Below are 17,819 nucleotides of genomic sequence, written 5' to 3' on the forward strand. Positions count from 1 at the left end.
CCATAAAGTCGGAATGGCAGTGAGAAAAAACGCCCGGCACTTCCCATACGCACCTGCCTCGCCGGCACCCGCTTGATAGGGCTGCGCTGACACGCATCCCGCCACCGGAGCCCCGGGCCTCGCTTGGCGCTCACTCGTTTGCCTTGCTAGGCCCGTCTTCCGCCACCTTACCGCAAGACGACGTCTAGCAGTTTGGTCCTCATACATATCCAAAATATCCACTAACAGATTCACCGCTATTTTTATCGACTGATAAATTGACGAGCTTCACATCGGCTGACTGCATATATCTGTATATACAGTTTGTTATGGGTATAAGTGCAGATATTTCTATAGGCGACTAAGCACTGTGTACTGACCAACATAACATCAGTATTTACATCATTTGCACGTTAATAATTATACTCATAATACACCATACGTTTTTAGAGTGGTTAGTACCTCCAAGTATATGCGGCAAGAGCAAGCCAATAATACTTATTTTTCCTTCGGCAGCAGGTCAGGTGCTGAAGTGTGGAGACGTGGATGCCAAACAATTTGTCTACATTACTGTCCATTAAAATTACTACACCAAGAAGAAATGCAGATGATAAACGGGTATTCATTGGGCAAATATAGTATACAAGAACTGACATGTGATTACATTTTCACGCAAATTGGGTACATAGACCCTCAGAAATCAGTACCCAGAACAGCCACCTCTGGCCATAATAACGGCCTTGATACGCCTGGGCATTGAGTCAAACAGAGCTTGTATGACGTGTACAGGTACAGCTGCCCATGCAGCTTCAACACGATACCACAGTTCATCAAGAGTGGTGACAGGCGTATTGTGACGAGTCAGTTGCTCGGCCACCTTTGACCAGACGATTTCAGTTGCTGAGAGATCTGAAAAATGTGCTCGCCAGGGCAGCAATCGAACATTTTCTGTATCGAGAAAGGCCCGTGCAGGACCTGCAACATGCGGTCGTGCATTATCCTGCTGAAATGTGGGGTTTCGCAGGGATCGAATGAGGGTAGAGCGACGGGTCGTAACACATCTGAAATGTAACGTTCACTGTTGAAAGTGCCGTCAATGCGAACAAGAGGTGAACGAGACGCGTAACCAATGGCACCCCATACCATCACGCCAGGTGATACGCCAGTATGGCGTTGACGCATACACGCTTCTAATGTGCGTTCACCGCGATGTCGCCAAACACGGATGCGACCATCATGATGTTGTAAACAGAACCTGGATTCAGCCGAAAAAATGACGTTTTGCCATTCGTGCACCCAGGTTCGTCGTTCAGTACACCATCGCAGGCGCTCCTGTATCTGACGCAGCGTCAAGGGTACCGCAGCCATGGTCTCCGAGCTGGTAGTCCATGCTGCTGCAAACTCCGTCGAACTGTTCGTGTAGATGGTTGTAGTCTTGCAAACGTCCCCAACTGTTGACTCAGGGATCTAGACGTGGCTGCACGATCCGTTACAGTCATACGGATAAGATGCCTGTCATCTCGACAGCCAGTGATACGAGGCCGTTAGGATCCAGCACGGCGTTCCGTATTACCCTCCTGAACCCACCGATTCCATATTCTGCTAATAGTCATTGGATCTCGAACAACGCGAGCAGCAATGTCGCGATACGATAAACCATAGTCGCGATAGGCTATAATCCGACCTTTATCAAAGTCGGAAACGTGATGGTACGCATTCCTCCTCCTTACACGAGGCATCACGACAACGTTTCACCAGGCAACGCTGGTCAACTGCTGTTTGTGTATGAGAAATCGGTTGGAAACTTTCCTCATGTCAGCACGTTGTAGATGTCGCCACCGGCGCCACCTTGTGTGAATGCTGTGAAGAGCATTAATACGATAAGATCTGTAGCTGCAACTTGGTGGCTGCATACCGTTTTTGTAATTTTTGCTTTAGGAATTGTTAGTTTGTTGAAGGATTTGCCCTATACAGAAAGCTTGCCTTATTATCCGCCTGTTTGTAACAATCGCACCGGTGCTTTTGCCACTCTTCAATTGATCCGAGGCGTCGAGTGCATCGAAGGCGCAATGAGATCTTTAATACGCAGTGTGTGGGAGATGTGTGTCAACACGATAGCGGTTATGTAATGTTTTCTGAGCGTTTTTCGGCCAAACCTTAGGCTCGCTCATTCACGTTAGCAAGCTAAATTACAACAGCGACACAGAGGACGCATACTCGTCAACTGAAATGATCAACAATGTACTTGATAAACAGTGGCCAAAATCTACTAATCTTGACGCTAGTGGCATCCGCACTGATACTACAGGGTGGTCCATTGATAGTGACCGGGCCAAATATCTCACGAAATAAGCGTCAAACCAAAAAACTACAAAGAAAGAAACTCGTCTAGCTTGAAGGGGGAAACCAGATGGCGCTATGGTTGTCCCGCTACATGGCGCTGCCATAGGTCAAACGGGCGTAAACTGCGTTTTTTTTTAAAAATAGGAGCCTCCATTTTTATTACATATACGTGTAGTAAGTTGAACCACCTTTATCGCTTTGTTATAGGTGGCACTGTAATAGTCACAACGTATAAGTACGTGGTATCACGTAAAATTCCGCTAGTGCGGACGGTATTTGCTTCGTGATACATTACCCGTGTTAAAATTGACCGTTTACCAATTGCGGGAAAAGTCTATATCGTCTTGATGTATGGCTGTTGTGATCAAAATGCCCAACGGGCGTGTGCTACGTTTGGTGCTCGGTATCCTGGACTACATCAACCAAGTGTCCGCACCGTTCGCCGGATAGTTACGTTATTTAAGGAAACACGAAGTGTTCAGCCACATGTGAAACGTCAATCATGACCTGCAACAAATGATGAAGCCCAAGTAGGTGTTTTAGCTGCTGTCGCGCCTAATCCGCACATCAGTAGCAGACAAATTGCGCCAGAATCGGAAATCTCAAAAACGTCGGTGTTGGGAATGCTACATCAACATCGATTGCACCCATACCATATTTCTATGCACCAGGAATTGCATGGCGACGACTTTGACCATCGTGTACAGTTCTGCCACTGGGCACAAGAGAACTTACGGCTCGATTACAGATTTTTTGCACGCGTTCTATTTAGCGACGAAGCGTCATTCACCAACAGCGGTAACGTAAACCGGCATAAAATGCACTACTGGGCAACGAAAAATCCACGATGACTGCGACAAGTGGCACGTCAGCGACCTTGGAGGGTTAATATATGGTGCAGCATTATGGGAGGAAGGATAATTGGTCCCCATTTTATTGATGGCTAGCCGGCCGGGGTGGCCGAGCGGTTCTAGGCGCTACAGTCTGGAACCGCGCGACCGCTACAGTCGCAGGTTCGAATCCTGCCTCGGGCATGGATGTGTCTGACGTCCTTAGGTTAGTTAGGTTTACGTAGTTCTAAGTTCTAGGGGACTGATGACCTCAGAAGTTAAGTCCCATAGTGCTCAGAGTCATTTGAATCATTGATGGCTGCTTAAATGATGCAGTGTAAGCTGATTTCCTACACAATGTTCTACCGATGTTACTACAAGATGTTTCACTGACAGAATGGCGATGTACTTCCAACATGATGGATGTCCAGCACATTTAAATATTCCAGTGTGAGCTCTGATCTCTTATTACAATGACCATTTCTCCATATGTGGCCGTGCGGTTAAAGGCGCTTCAGTCTGGAATCGCGTGACCGCTCCGGTCGCAGGTGCGAATCCTGCCTCGGGCATGGATGTGTGTGATGTCCTTAGGTTAGTTAGGTTTAAGTAGTTCTAAGTTCTAGGGGACTGATGACCACAGATGTTAAGTCCCATAGTGCTCAGAGCCAGTCTCCATATGTAGGTGGGCGCCTACAAAATACTTTCTCATTCTGAGGAGAAAGTTGGTAACTGGAATTTCGTGAGATAATCCTGCCACAAAAAAAGCCTTTATTTTAATGATTGCGTCCCCAACTCACGTGTGTGTATTTAGAGCTTACGGAACTCAACGTCGAGGTTATTAGCGCCCTTAAATATACTAAAAGAAAAGAATATGGACAAAATTTCGGACACTGTTGTCACATATTGAGGAGTAAACCTATAAAATAACACTCACTCACTCTCACCGAACTGTCATTGATCCACACAATCACTCTACCACACAGGTCTTAACACAACAGAGATGGTCGAAATATGCTATAGATGGGATTAAAACAGAAGTAAAACCAGAGAAGAACTCAAAGAAAAGCACAGGAAAATCTGACTGTCTGACCACTTACAAAAAATATTGGTGAGCTAGTCACCCAGTTGACAGATTAAGAACATGTCCACAAAATTTGCAGGACCAAGTTGGAAAGATCACGAAACTGTAAAACTCGAATGACATTCGTTTCAACCTCGTTTAAAATACAGGGCAGATCTGCCGGCAAATCTGCCGCTGCCCTTGGTCAGAAAATAAGAAAGTAAAACACAGTTCAGTAAAATGTGGCACCCATTGGCATTAAGCCACAAGCACTGCATGTTGGAGGAATCTCTCGCCGAGCAAGAGCCATGTGTCAGAGCACTGTGACCTATGAGAAGATAGCCGGCCGCAGTGGTCTAGCGGTTCTAGGCGCTCAGTCAGGAACCGCGCGACTGCTACGGTCGCAGGTTCGAATCCTGCCTCGGGCATGGATGTGTGTGATATCCTTAGGTTAGTTAGGTTTAAGTAGTTCTAAGTTCTATGGGACTGATGACCACAGATGTTAAGTCCCATAGTGCTCAGAGCCATTTGAACCATTTTTATGAGAAGATAAATAAGCAGGCCCGCATCCCGTCTTCGTGGCCGAAAGCAGGCACGCCACGGCCGCGTAGTTGGTTCTACGGGCCACAGCTTGTTATTAGTCACCTCCAGCCAATTGTTTCCTACCGACGCGTAACTCAATACACCAACAAGGAGGTGATACCATGCAGGGGGATAGTACATTGAAATAACTGAGTACAACTATACGCCTCCTTGGCTGGTATATTCGCCTTTTCGTTTCCCGCAATACCCGACTCACGTATAATGTCCTTGGCGCTTTCTTCCCTATTTCGCGATAATACAAAACGAACTGCCCTAACTCGAAGTTTCTCGATATCCTCTGTCAATGCTATCTGATGCGGACCCCACACAACAATATCTATGTGATCGTTCCAATTTAAGTTATTTGTAATTGTAATCCCTAAGTATTTAGTTGAATTTACAACCTTTAGATTTGTGAGTAACGGTAAATTGACGGATTCCTTCTAGTACTCATGCGGATGACTTCACTGTTTTCATCATTTAGAATCAACTGACGCTTTTCGCACCGTACAGATACCTTGTGTAAATCATTCTGCAGTTGGTTTTGATCATCTGATGAGTTTACAAGAAGGTAAATGACAGCATCATTCACAAAATATCTAAGAGCGTTGCTCATATTGCCTAGTAACTCGTTTATGTTGATCAGGAAAACAAAAGGCCTGTAACTTCCTTGGAAAACGCCAGATGTTAATTCTTTGTTACTCGATGACTTTCTGTCTGTTACTACGAACTGTGACCTTCCTGATCACGAATCCAGTAGCACGACGGGTCGATACTCCAGAGGCACGCAATTTGGTTAGAAGCAGTGTATGAGGAACGGTGTCAAAAGCCTTCTGCAAATCAATTTGACAATTTCCTGTCGACAGCACTCATTACTTCATGAGAATACAGATTTAGGAAAGTTACGGATAAACTGATTGTATTGAACGGACAGGATTTTGAACAGCTTTGTTGTGGAATTGCCGGCCGGGTTGGCCGAGCGGTTCTAGGCGCTACAGTCTGGCACCGCGCGACCGCTACGGTCGCAGGTTCGAATCCTGCCTCGGGCATGTGTGTGTGTGATGTCCTTAGGTTAGTTAGGTTTAAGTAGTTCTAAGTTCTAGGGGACTGATGACCTCAGAAGTTAAGTCCCATAGTGCTCAGAGCCATTTTGCTGTGGAATTATAAACAGGTGTACTAAACACTGTGCCTCCTCATTCTGTTTCTGAAAGGCATCATGGCTTAATTACTTCGAAGCAGAAATGAAACAATTTCAATAGATTATCAAGACATATGCCAGACTTCCGGCCACTGCAGGAGGTTATTTCAGAAAACATCACTAAATATTGCTACCGGACGACGTAGCGAGATGACCGATGAAGCTGATAAGAACTGTGAAACAAATATTTAAGTCAGAGAACCATAATTTATTGTGGTGAGAGTGGGCGGTTCTGAATGTTAATGCATTAAAGAGTAGTATGACATTTAACGTTTCTGTGGAAGCCAGTACTTGAGATATCCGCGGAGAATTAGTATCAGTCGGGAGCAAACCGCGAGGAAAAATGAGATATAGCACGCAATGGCCGAGCTCCGGTTGGGTACAAAAGAGGGGAATTCAGCCTAGTGGCAGCGTCAGCCTAATGAATGCGCACGACCGCTGATTAATGCGTCTCGTCGCGCGGCAGCAGCTGCCTGGCCGGCGGGTTGCCTAGCCGCTGCTCCTGAGGGCCGATCGGCGACATCCATCAGCCGGTGGCCACAGCGCGCTACGAATTCCTATCGGCGCGCGACTCCGCGGGAGCCGCTCTCAAATTAGGCGCAGCCACCTGCCTCTAAGCAGCCGGTGAGTGGCTCGTTCATCACCGTCCGGCTCCCGTGGCGTCCGTCTCGAGCGAAGAACAAGGTTACCTCGCTGTCCGCAGGATTGGCAGCTTTGTGGAAATTCGCCTATCAGCGCCTAAGGCACCGCGATAACCAGTACACTTCCTGATAAGAACGCAGAAGTCTGTCGCTGCTTGGGTACCCACCATGCAAACTACGTACGAGTCAGATTATACGTACAACAGCATGTAATGATGGGAGCAAAAAGGCCATAATGGAAAGATGTAATATTAGTCGTGCCACAAGGGTCAGTTGTGGGTCCATTACTTTCGTTATTATACCAATTGTTCTCACCCACTGGAAGTACAACCTTCTGTTATATCTCAGTACAGGCTCAGCAAACTTGTGCACCTCACTTATACTCTGACGTACGCCACAGAGGAGTGTTATGGGACCATTGCTTTTCACAATATATATAAATGACCTAGTAGACACTGTCGCAAGTTCCATGTGGCTTTTCGAGGATGATGCTGTAGTATAAAGAGAAGTTGCACCATTAGAAAATTGCAGCGAAATGCAGGAAGATCTGCAGCGGACAGGCACTTGGTGCAGGGAGTGGCAACTGATCCTTAACATAGATAAATGTAATGTATTGTGAATACATAGAAAGAAGGATCCTTTATTGTATGATTATATGATAGCGGAACAAACACTGGTAGCAGTTACTTCTGTAAAAAATCTGGGAGTGTGCGTACGGAACGATTTGAAGTGGAATGATTATATAAAATTAATTGTTGCTAAGGGGGGTGCTAGGTTGAGATTCATTGGGAGTGTCCTTAGAAAATGTAGCCCATCAACAAAGAAGGTGGCTTAAAAACACTTGACCTATGCTTCGATACTGCTCATCAGTGTGGGACCCGTACCAGATCGGGTTGACGGAGGAGATAGAGCCAAAGAAGAGCGGCGCGTTTCGTCACACGGTTATTTGGTAACCGTGATAGTGTTACGGAGATGTTTAGCAAACTCAAGTGGCAGACTCTGCAACAGAGGCGCTCTGCATTGCGGTGTAGCTTGCTTTCCAGGTTTCGAGAGGGTGCGTTTCTGGATGAGCTATCGAATATATTACTTCCCCCTACTTATACCTCCCGAGGAGATCACGAATGTAAAATTAGGGAGATTCGAGCGCGCACGGAGGCTTTCCGGCAGTCGTTCTTCCCGCGAACCATACGCGACTGGAACAGAAAATGGAAGTAATGACAGTGGCACGTAAAGTGCCCTCCGCCACACACCGTTGTGTGGCTTGAGGAGTATAAATGTAGATGTAGATGTAGATGTACTCACCTTGCCATACTGATGATAGAACACTGACGGAAAAAAACCTCAACACCCCAAAAAATTATAAATGTAGAGTAATGAAATTTCGGGAATACATTTGTCTAAGTAACATATTTAATTGATTAACACTGCAAGATCACAGGTTCATGTAAGCACGAGATAGCCCATTGCATATGCGAAATGTTGCCACACTAATAACCGATATAACTGGCAGAATGTTGAATGAAAGCATGCAAACGTGCATGTTTTGTGTTTTACAGGTGCTGGCTGTCGGTATGTGGTGTGGAATGCCATACCTATAGCACTTGTTCGGTCAATATAGAGACAGTTAAGGCTAATTGTGGATGACGCTGGAATAGTCGTCCAATGATGTTTCATGTGCTCTCGATTGCAGACAGATCTGGTGATTGAGTGGGCACAGGCAACATGTCGACACTTTGTACAGCATGTTGGTTTACAAAGCGATATATGGGCGAGCGTTATCCTCTTGGAAAAACACCTCCCGTAATGCTGTTCATGAATGGCAGTCAAATCATCATATTGAACTACAGTTCTGCTGTCAGGGTGCGCGGGATAATCACGTGAGTGCTCCTACTGATATACGAAATCGCCCCTCAGACCATAACTCCAGGTGTAGGTCCAGTGTATGTAGCAAACAGATTGATTGCATGCCCTCTTCCTAACAAACACACGGTCATCACTGGCAACGATGCATACCAGCTTTCATCCAAAAAACACAACTAACCACCATCCTGTCCTCTAATGAGCTCTCGCTTGACACCACTGAAGTGGTTAGGGGTCAGTGGAATGCACGCTGCAGGGCGTCTGGCTCGGAGCTGTCCTTGAAGTAACTGACTCGTAACATTTTGTTGTGTCAGTGTCGTGCCAGCTGCTGCTCATATTGCTGCTGTAGGTGGTGAACGGTGCGCCAGACCAATATGCCGAACACGATAGCCTTCCCTCTCGGTAGTACTGCATGTCGTCCAGAGCCAGATATTCATGCGACCGTACATTCTCGTGATCGGGGCTGCCTGCGATCATGTACATTGGCTACATTCCTGCCATATCTTCCAGCAGTGTCGCAGAAGGAGCATCCAGCTTCTCGTAGCCCAATAACACGACCTCGTTCAAATTCAGTGAGTAGATAATGGCATCTTTGTCGTCTTAAATGAACATTAACTCTTCACGTCCAATCTCAATCGTAACTAAGGCTCACGATCGTTACAGCGTCAAAGGAAACCTGATTTGTATCTTCAAAGTGATGCTACTAGCAAACTCTTAAGCGACTGGAGTGAAATTTGAATAGAAATTATCACTCAGATGTAGAAACATACTTACTAACTGCCGGCCGGTGGGGCCGAGCGGTTGTAAGCGCTTCAGTCTGGAACCGCGCGACAGCTACGGTCGCAGGTTCGAATCTTGCCTCGGGCATGGATGTGTGTGATGTCCTGAGGTTAGTTAGGTTTAAGTAATTTTAAGTTCTAGGGGACTGATGACCTCAGATGTGAAATCCCATAGTGCTCAGAGCCATCTGAACCACATAAAATAAACGGTAGGAAAAGCGGATGCCAGACAGAGATTCGTAGGAACAATCTTAAGGAAATGTAACTCATCCATGAAGGAATTGGCTTACAAGGCTCAATTTCAACTGATTCTTGAGTATTGTTCATCACTCTGGGATCCTTAGCAGATAGGATAGAGGAGACAGAGAAGATCCAACGTAGAGCGGCGCATATCGTCACGGGTTCGTTAAGTCGGCGCGAGATCATTACAGAGACGTTCAACAAATTAGGTCGCTTTCAAAATAGTGACCGTAGGCCTAATACTTTCAATAAACGTGTTTCACACATTCATCGAAACAGTTTCCAAAATTCGTCTGAAGTTATACCACTTAGTACTTGCATAGCTTTTGGTTTCACCTCTTTTATTTCCGTGCTAGCTGAGAAATCCTACGTCGTCATGGTATTTATTTATTTTAGTGTTCTATTAGCCCATCTGCTCCTTTCATCCCTCCCTCACCCCTGTCTCTATTCATGTTCATCCCCTCCTCCCCACTGTCTTTGTCCACCTACTGTTTCCCCTCTATATGTCCACCTCTCCTCCTCCCCCTCTCTCTGTTCATCTCCTTCCTCTCGCCTCTTCGTCCATCTCCTCATGTCCCCCTCCCCATCCACAACGTCCTCCCCCTTTTTCTGTCCAAGTCGTCACCCCCACTCTCGCCAAGCCACCACGCGATTGGGGTTTGGTGATTTCTATCCCGAAGGTATCCCATTCCAAAATAATATATGTACCAAGTAAAACAAAATTGAGGACCTGTTAGATGACGATTAGTTTGGCCTTAGGAAACGTAAAGGCGCCAGGGAGGTATGTCTCACGCTGCGCTTGCTAATGGAACCAATATTAAAGAAAAATCAAGACACTCTCACAGTATTCGTCGACTTAGAAAATGCTTTCGACAATGTTATATGGTGCAAGATGTTCGAAATTTTGAGAAAAATAGTAGTAAGCTGTAGGGAAAGACAGGTAATATTCAATACGTACGAGAAACAAGAGGGAACAATAAGACTGGAAGACAAAGGACGAGCGTTCGGATAAAGAAGGATGTAAGATAAGGATGCAGTCTTTCACCCTTCTATTCTATCTATACATCGAAGAAACAATGACAGAAATGAAAGAAATGTTCAAGGCTGGAATGAAAACCCCAGGTGAAAAGATATCAATGTTAAGATTCGTTGATGACATTGCTATCCTCAGTGAATGTGGAAAATTACAGGATCTGTTGGAGGGAATGAAAAGTGTAATAGCGCAGAATATATGTTGAGAGGAAACCGCAGAAAGGCAATGAGACGCAGCAGAAATGAGAATAGCGAGAAATTCAAAATTAGGGATCACCAAGTCGACAGTGTTAAGGAATTTTGCTAAATTGGAAGAAAAATTACCGACAAACGATGCAAGAAGAGCATAAAAAGACTAGCACAGCTAAAGATGGCATTCCTGTCCAAGGGGCAGAGCCGGCCGCGGTGGTCTTGCGGTTCTAGGCGCTGCAGTCCGGAACCGCGGGACTGCTACGGTCGCAGGTTCGAATCCTGCCTCGGGCATGGATGTGTGTGATGTCCTTAGGTTAGTTAGGTTTAAGTAGTTCTAAGTTCTAGGGGACTGATGACCTAAGATGTTAAGTCCCATAGTGCTCAGAGCCATTTGAACCAAGGGACAGAAGAAATTTCCGACAATGTTCGTTTGGTGCACAACACTGTATGATAATGGATGATGAACAGTGGGAAAATCGGAACAGAAGAAGATGTGGCACTAGAGAAGAATGTTGAAAATTAGGTGGACTGATAACGTAAGGGATGAGGAATTTCTCTGTAGAAACGGCGAGGAAAGTAGCATATGGGAAACACTGACAAGGAGATGGGACTGGATGCTAGGACAAGAGTTAAGGCCTCAGGGAATAACCTCCATGGTACTAGAGGGAGATGTTACAGTAAAAACTGTAGCGGAAGACAGAGATTTGAATACATTCAATAAAATAATTGAGGATGTAGGGTGCAAAAAAAAAAAAAAAGGAATAATACTGATATGTGGATACGCAGCCGATAGCTGCATTTCAAACCTGTTACAGGATAATCCAGTGGCTGCGCAAACTTTTGTTTCACCTGTTTTCAGGTATCTTATTTAATGTGCACATCTCTACTATTCCTGAAGTATTCAGCAAGTAACAATAGGCGAAAGATTGTTAATGGTTAATCCTACAATCACCTCGTATAATAATGTCTTGACACTTTACGTGGGAAACTGAAATATTCTTTACACTTGTTAACCAACCTATGCAGTTTTAACGACATTGAAATTTTAAGGACATTCGATTGCAAAATTTTCAGGAAAAGAGGCTGGAAATCCAGTGAAATGCCGGCATAGTGCGGTATCAATCCACTGCATTATAGTTTAATAAAATAGCTTAATGACTTCAGGCAATATTTCGGAGGGATTCGTCAACATCACAGAAGTGGATTCTTGCCCCCATCTGCTTTTAACTGTATTAGTGCTTTGTTTAATGACACCTGGTTGCGAGATAAATCCTCAATAAAACTGGGGGGGGGGGGGGGGGGTAGGGCCGAAGGGGGGGCTACCGGAAGCGAAATGAAAACCTCTATGATTAATCTAACGGAAAAATGCTTGTTCTAGAAACGATCATTAGTAATCTTTTACTTAGTCAACACCTGGGAATCAACGTTCTTCGCACGTTAACTGCAATGCTTAACCATTAAAAGATCAGTCTTTGTAAATAATTACTGTGATAACTTTTAGCTTAATTTTTTGTAACATGGGTCCACACAGCTACGAGGGTTGCCAAAAGGTAATGCACGCATTTTTTCTTGAATAACTCTTTATTGAACATAATGAGAATTACACCCACGAAAGAATGATGTTTTATCTACACACTGTATTTTTTCACGTAATCTCCATCCCGTTCTATGGCCTTCCTCCAGAGCGAAACAAGGACGTGTATAGCCTGTCGTCTCGAGTTTTGTTAATGTGTTGACATATGCCTCTGAATTAATGGTACCGCCTCTTGGCAACACGTCAATGAGAATCACACCTTCACAGTCCCAGAACACGGTGTACATGACACTTCTAGGGGAAGCAGTTAATTTGAATTTTCTCTTCAGTGGGGAGTGGGAATGACGGCATGCCATCGACTGTCGTTTCGTTTCGGACTCAAAATGATGAACTTAGGTTTTATCACCTGTCACAATCCGGGACAAGAAGGCCTCCCCCACAGCTTAAAAACTTTGCAACAAATCAAGACAAATGTTTTTTCTATGCGATTTGTGATCTACCGTTAGACACCGCGGAACCCATCTTGCACACACTTTTGAATGTCCAAGAGTGCAGATAATTGCATCCAGGTTTCCTTTGCTGATTGACAGATGCAGCGTCAACTTCCGAGATGTGATGCATCTGCCCTCGCGAATGACATCAGCTCTTTGCAACATGTCAGGTGTGACAGCCGTGGATGGTCTCCCCGACCACTGCAAATCGGGGAGCTCCGCCGAACCGTCTTCTGATGACATCACCCTGTGTCCAGCGATTAAGTGTACTCCATAGACTTTGAACAAGGCTTTATGAATATTCTCCACAGTTTCTTTCTCTGCAGTGAGAAATTCAATGACGGCACATTGCTTTTAACGTACGTCACCTACAGACGCCACGTAGTACTTAGGAAGTACTAATTCAGGAGACTTCAAATATTACATAGGTAACGTTTCGCATCGTAGCATTGTTTTCGGTTGGAAAAAAAAAACGCGGTGCATTACTTTCTGGGCAACCCTTGTACTATAACTTTCGTAAATAGAGCCATGTTTCACTTTTAACTGCTAACGCTTTATTTCGAAAACATTAACACCTAAAAGCCAACATGATTTCATTTAAAAAAGCCTTTAACTTATTACTCTTCTACATATATAAGTAATTAGAGCACACTAATTCACTTTTTGCTTATTCGTAGAACGGTTTTCGCACCTGTTGTGCCAGTATGATGAAATATTTGTATTATTTAAAGTTGCAAATAGTTAGTCAAAGATAAACGACCACCGAGAACAGCTGAACGTCGACACCTTATTACGAAAGTACCGCTAACGAAACGCGCCGACATATATAAATGAGGACGACTCTCGCATCGCTGAAAAATTATCTAGACGTCGCCCAGCAGCTTGACACAAACTAAAACACAACCTATTTCTTCTGTTGTAGGTGAGGTCAATGCACTCGAACGTGAAAGGGCATACACACAATGAAAGGCAGAAAGAGGTGGAATATAATTGCTTAGTCAATACGACGATTAACAAGCGATGAAAGAAAGAAAGAATGAAACGGTAGTAAGGAGGGAAAAAATTATCGGAGGAGAAAAGTGAAACTTGATCATAATTTTCTACAGACATGAATACTACATTATTTAGGTCGAGGTTTTGTATTTAAATTTCGAAAGACAGTGTGGATTAGCTACTATTAATATTAACATATTTTTGCAAGAAAGATGTAAGGAAAACAAAGGCCCTGTGAAACTGAGTATAGTAGTTTGGTGCCTTAAGACATTTTGTACACCGTTCGACGGCAATGTAGTTCTCCGTTACAACGCTGCTCAGAACAATGAAACATGGAATATTAACTGTTTACTGTTATACTTATGACAGATTGCGAGAAGTTCTCAATTATTGGCGGACACTCTTCGGGATGACAAATTTATTGATTGTTCGTTAACAGAACTGCCAATTTTTTTGGAATGTTAAAGTGTGTGATATTGGCTGTGTTATTATTAAATGAAAGTGTTATTGTATGCGTAGTGCTACGAGGAAAAGTTTGAGAATACAAATTGGTCAACTGATTGGAGTTGGTAAAAAAAAACAAAAAAAAACAGGAGTGATTTAATTAACAATGGAAATTAAAAAAACGTATATTTGCCTCTTAGCAGTTATTGCAGGAATTCTGTTACATGTTCACAAAGCCAACATTTTTTTTTTAAATGTTCCCAGTAGCGTTGATATATTATTCTGGTGACCTACTAATTTTTTGTACAGACCAGTTTTACACTGTTCAATATTATTGTGGAAGTTAGCATATTGAGTTCAGATTGCATGCTGTAGGAGAAACTAATCAAATGCGAAGCTATTCGGAAGAAATGGAAACCACAGTCAATATCCGGTGAAGCTTTGCACAGATGTGCTGGGCAGTGTCTCTAGTATACCCGTAGATCGCGTCACGTCGCTCTTTTCAGTTCTGAGCGCTCAGGGGGGCCGTAATGGTGCCTAGAAAATTGTGTCTCTCGCCACGTATGAGGTCATAATGAGAGATTTCCCATGATGTTATGTAGCCAAAATAACATAACTGTCCTTCTTCATGACACTTCTCGGCCCCACTCAGCAGGGGCAATGAAGATGCTCCTGCAGACTTCTCGATGGAAAATGTTTGATCATCCGCAATACAACCCGTAACTGGCCCCTCCTCCCCTCCCCTCGCTCCAACTTCCTGAGGTTCGTCTCTGCTCACATGAACCGCTGACTATGGAGACATCGTTTTGACACAGACAACGAGCGTAGACCAGCGTAGAGAATAGGCGGAAACCACAGGCGGCTGCCTTCTATGATGAGGGTAGTAGAAAGTTGATACAATGCTAAGACAAATGTCTGAGCCAGAGCTGCGACCATGTAGACAAGTAGCTGTAAGCTGTAGCTAACTGTTGCAAATAAAAAAAAAAATTATGATTTTCACAGTGGTTTCCATTTCGTGACCGATCAGACCTTACTTTCCCAATACCTCCGTCCTTTACCGCTAGAGGCAAAGGTCCGTGGTTCGAGTCCCTGATAGGAAATTTCAACGCCGAACTGAACATGAGATGTGTTTGTGACTACACAGCCTGGAGAAGTCGGTGGTAGCTGAACGTGCATTGTGAAAGAACTTAAAATTGCATTTAACTACACCACTGTCAACACGAATGTTAAGGTTTTTAGGATAGCGTAATAATTATACAGGGTGATTCAAAAAGAATACCACAACTTTAGGAATTTAAAACTCTGCAACGACAAAAGGCAGAGCTAAGCACTATCTGTCGGCGAATTAAGGGAGCTATAAAGTTTCATTTAGTTGTACATTTGTTCGCTTGAGGCGCTGTTGACTAGGCGTCAGCGTCAGTTGATGCCAAGATGGCGACCGCTCAACAGAAAGCTTTTTGTGTTATTGAGTACGGCAGAAGTGAATCGACGACAGTTGTTCAGCGTGCATTTCGAACGAAGTATGGTGTTAAACCTCCTGATACGTGGTGTATTAAACGTTGGTATAAACAGTTTACAGAGAATGGGTGTTTGTGCAAAGGGAAAAGTTCTGGACGGCCGAGAACGAGTGATGAAAATGTAGCACGCATCCAGCAAGCATTTGTTCGCAGCCCAGGAAAATCGACTCGCAGAGCTAGCAGAGAGCTGCAAATTCCACAATCAACTGTATGGAGAGTCCTACGAAAAAGGTTAGTTATGAAACCTTATCGTCTGAAATTGGTTCAAGCACTGTCTGCAGCTGATAAGATTAAAAGAATCGATTTCTGTGATTTTATCCTTGCTCAAATGGAAACAGATGAATCTTTCGTTTCAAAGATTGTGTTTAGTGATGAAGCAACTTTCCACACTAACGGGAAAGTCAACCGTCACAATGTCTGTATATGGGGCACTGAGAATCCGCGGGAAACAACTCAGTATGAACGTGACTCGCCTAAGGTGAACGTTTTCTGTGCCATTTCAGCCAATAAAGTTTTTGGTCCCTTTTTCTTCGAAGGTGCTACTGTAACTGGACTACAGTATCTGGAGATGTTAGAGAATTGGCTGTTCCCTCAGCTCGAACAAGAAGCACAACAATTCATATTTCAGCAGGATGGAGCGCCACCACATTGGCACTTATCTGTCCGTAACTACCTGAACGTCAACTACCCGAGGCGATGGATCGGCTGCCAGGCAGCCCGTGACAGAGCACTTCATCACTGGCCTCCAAGAAGCCCTGATCTTACCCCCTGCGATTTTTTCTTATGGGGGTATGTTAAGGATATGGTGTTTCGGCCACCTCTCCCAGCCACCATTGATGATTTGAAACGAGAAATAACAGCAGCTATCCAAACTGTTACGCCTGATATGCTATAGAGAGTGTGGAACGAGTTGGAGTATCGGGTTGATATTGCTCGAGTGTCTGGAGGGGGCCATATTGAACATCTCTGAACTTGTTTTTGAGCGAAAAAAAACCTTTTTAAATACTCTTTGTAATGATGTATAACAGAAGGTTATATTATGTTTCTTTCATTAAATACACATTTTTAAAGTTGTGGTATTCTTTTTGAATCACCCTGTAGATGAGCTGGAGATCGAAATGCCATGAAACATAATCAATAAGGAGTGGGTTTGCAGCAGAGCATAGCCTGGGATCTAGACATTGCGAGATATTAGGTGGCGCGACAAGCGCGGGAAGGAAGCGTTGCCATGTACTGCGACGGACTGAGCACCGGTGACGTAACAACGAGTATCATGGCTATATAAGGACAAGGGTAGCAATCACACGGCTCACGGCGTCGCCAGCATCATCTGCTGTCAATGGCGACATACAACTAGACATAGACTTCAGTATGTGTATACATACACAATTACATAGGCCCTCCATACGCTATTTGATGAGAGTTATCTGGACACATGTTGTGTCCCATTAGTACGGGATGTGCCTCCCCTTCGCTGACGGTTCCAACTCCGCTGGGGCGCTTTCAATGAGGTGTCTGAAAGTTTGTAGGGGAAAGGCAGCTCATTCTTCCTCAAGAGCCGAAACCAGAGAAGGTAGTGATGTTGAACGCTCGTGCCTGGACGGAAGTCGATGTTCTAACTCATCCAAAAAGTTTTCCACTGGGTTCGGCTCGGGACTCTGATCAGGCAAGTCCGTGAACTTTATTATCCAGACACCATTGCCTCGAAGATGGTATATTGTGGCAAGGTGAACTGTCGAGCCGATACAAACAATCGTCGTGTCCGAATAGTTCCTCTACTGTACTCAGTACACGATGTTATAAAATTCGTTCATATCCTTCCGCATTTTGCGTTTTGTTAAGCAACTAAAGGAGACCACACCCGGTCCGCGAGAAGACAACCTCATACTGTACCACCTTGTCGTCCTTACTTCACTGTTGGCACAACACATAATGACAGGTAACTTCCTCCAGGAATGTGCCAAACCCATACGGTTTGACAAAAGGTACACCTAGCTTCATTTCTCCAAAGCAATCGTTTCCAGTCATCCACCATCCTGTGGCGTCGCTCTTTCATCACCTCAAGCATTGCTTAGTATTGACTGCAGAAGTTCTTCTTAACTTC

The 17,819-nt window shown here is 44.4% G+C and overlaps 1 protein-coding gene across 1 annotated transcript in view; it reads right to left on the minus strand.

Moving 5' to 3' along the window:
• LOC126153665 (protein jim lovell-like) overlaps positions 1–17,819 on the minus strand; it is a 791,593-nt gene that overhangs the window by 260,214 nt on the left and 513,560 nt on the right. The window lies entirely within an intron of this gene.

Source organism: Schistocerca cancellata, chromosome 2 (genome assembly GCF_023864275.1).
Source record: "Schistocerca cancellata isolate TAMUIC-IGC-003103 chromosome 2, iqSchCanc2.1, whole genome shotgun sequence".
Taxonomy (NCBI): Eukaryota; Metazoa; Arthropoda; class Insecta; order Orthoptera; family Acrididae; genus Schistocerca; species Schistocerca cancellata.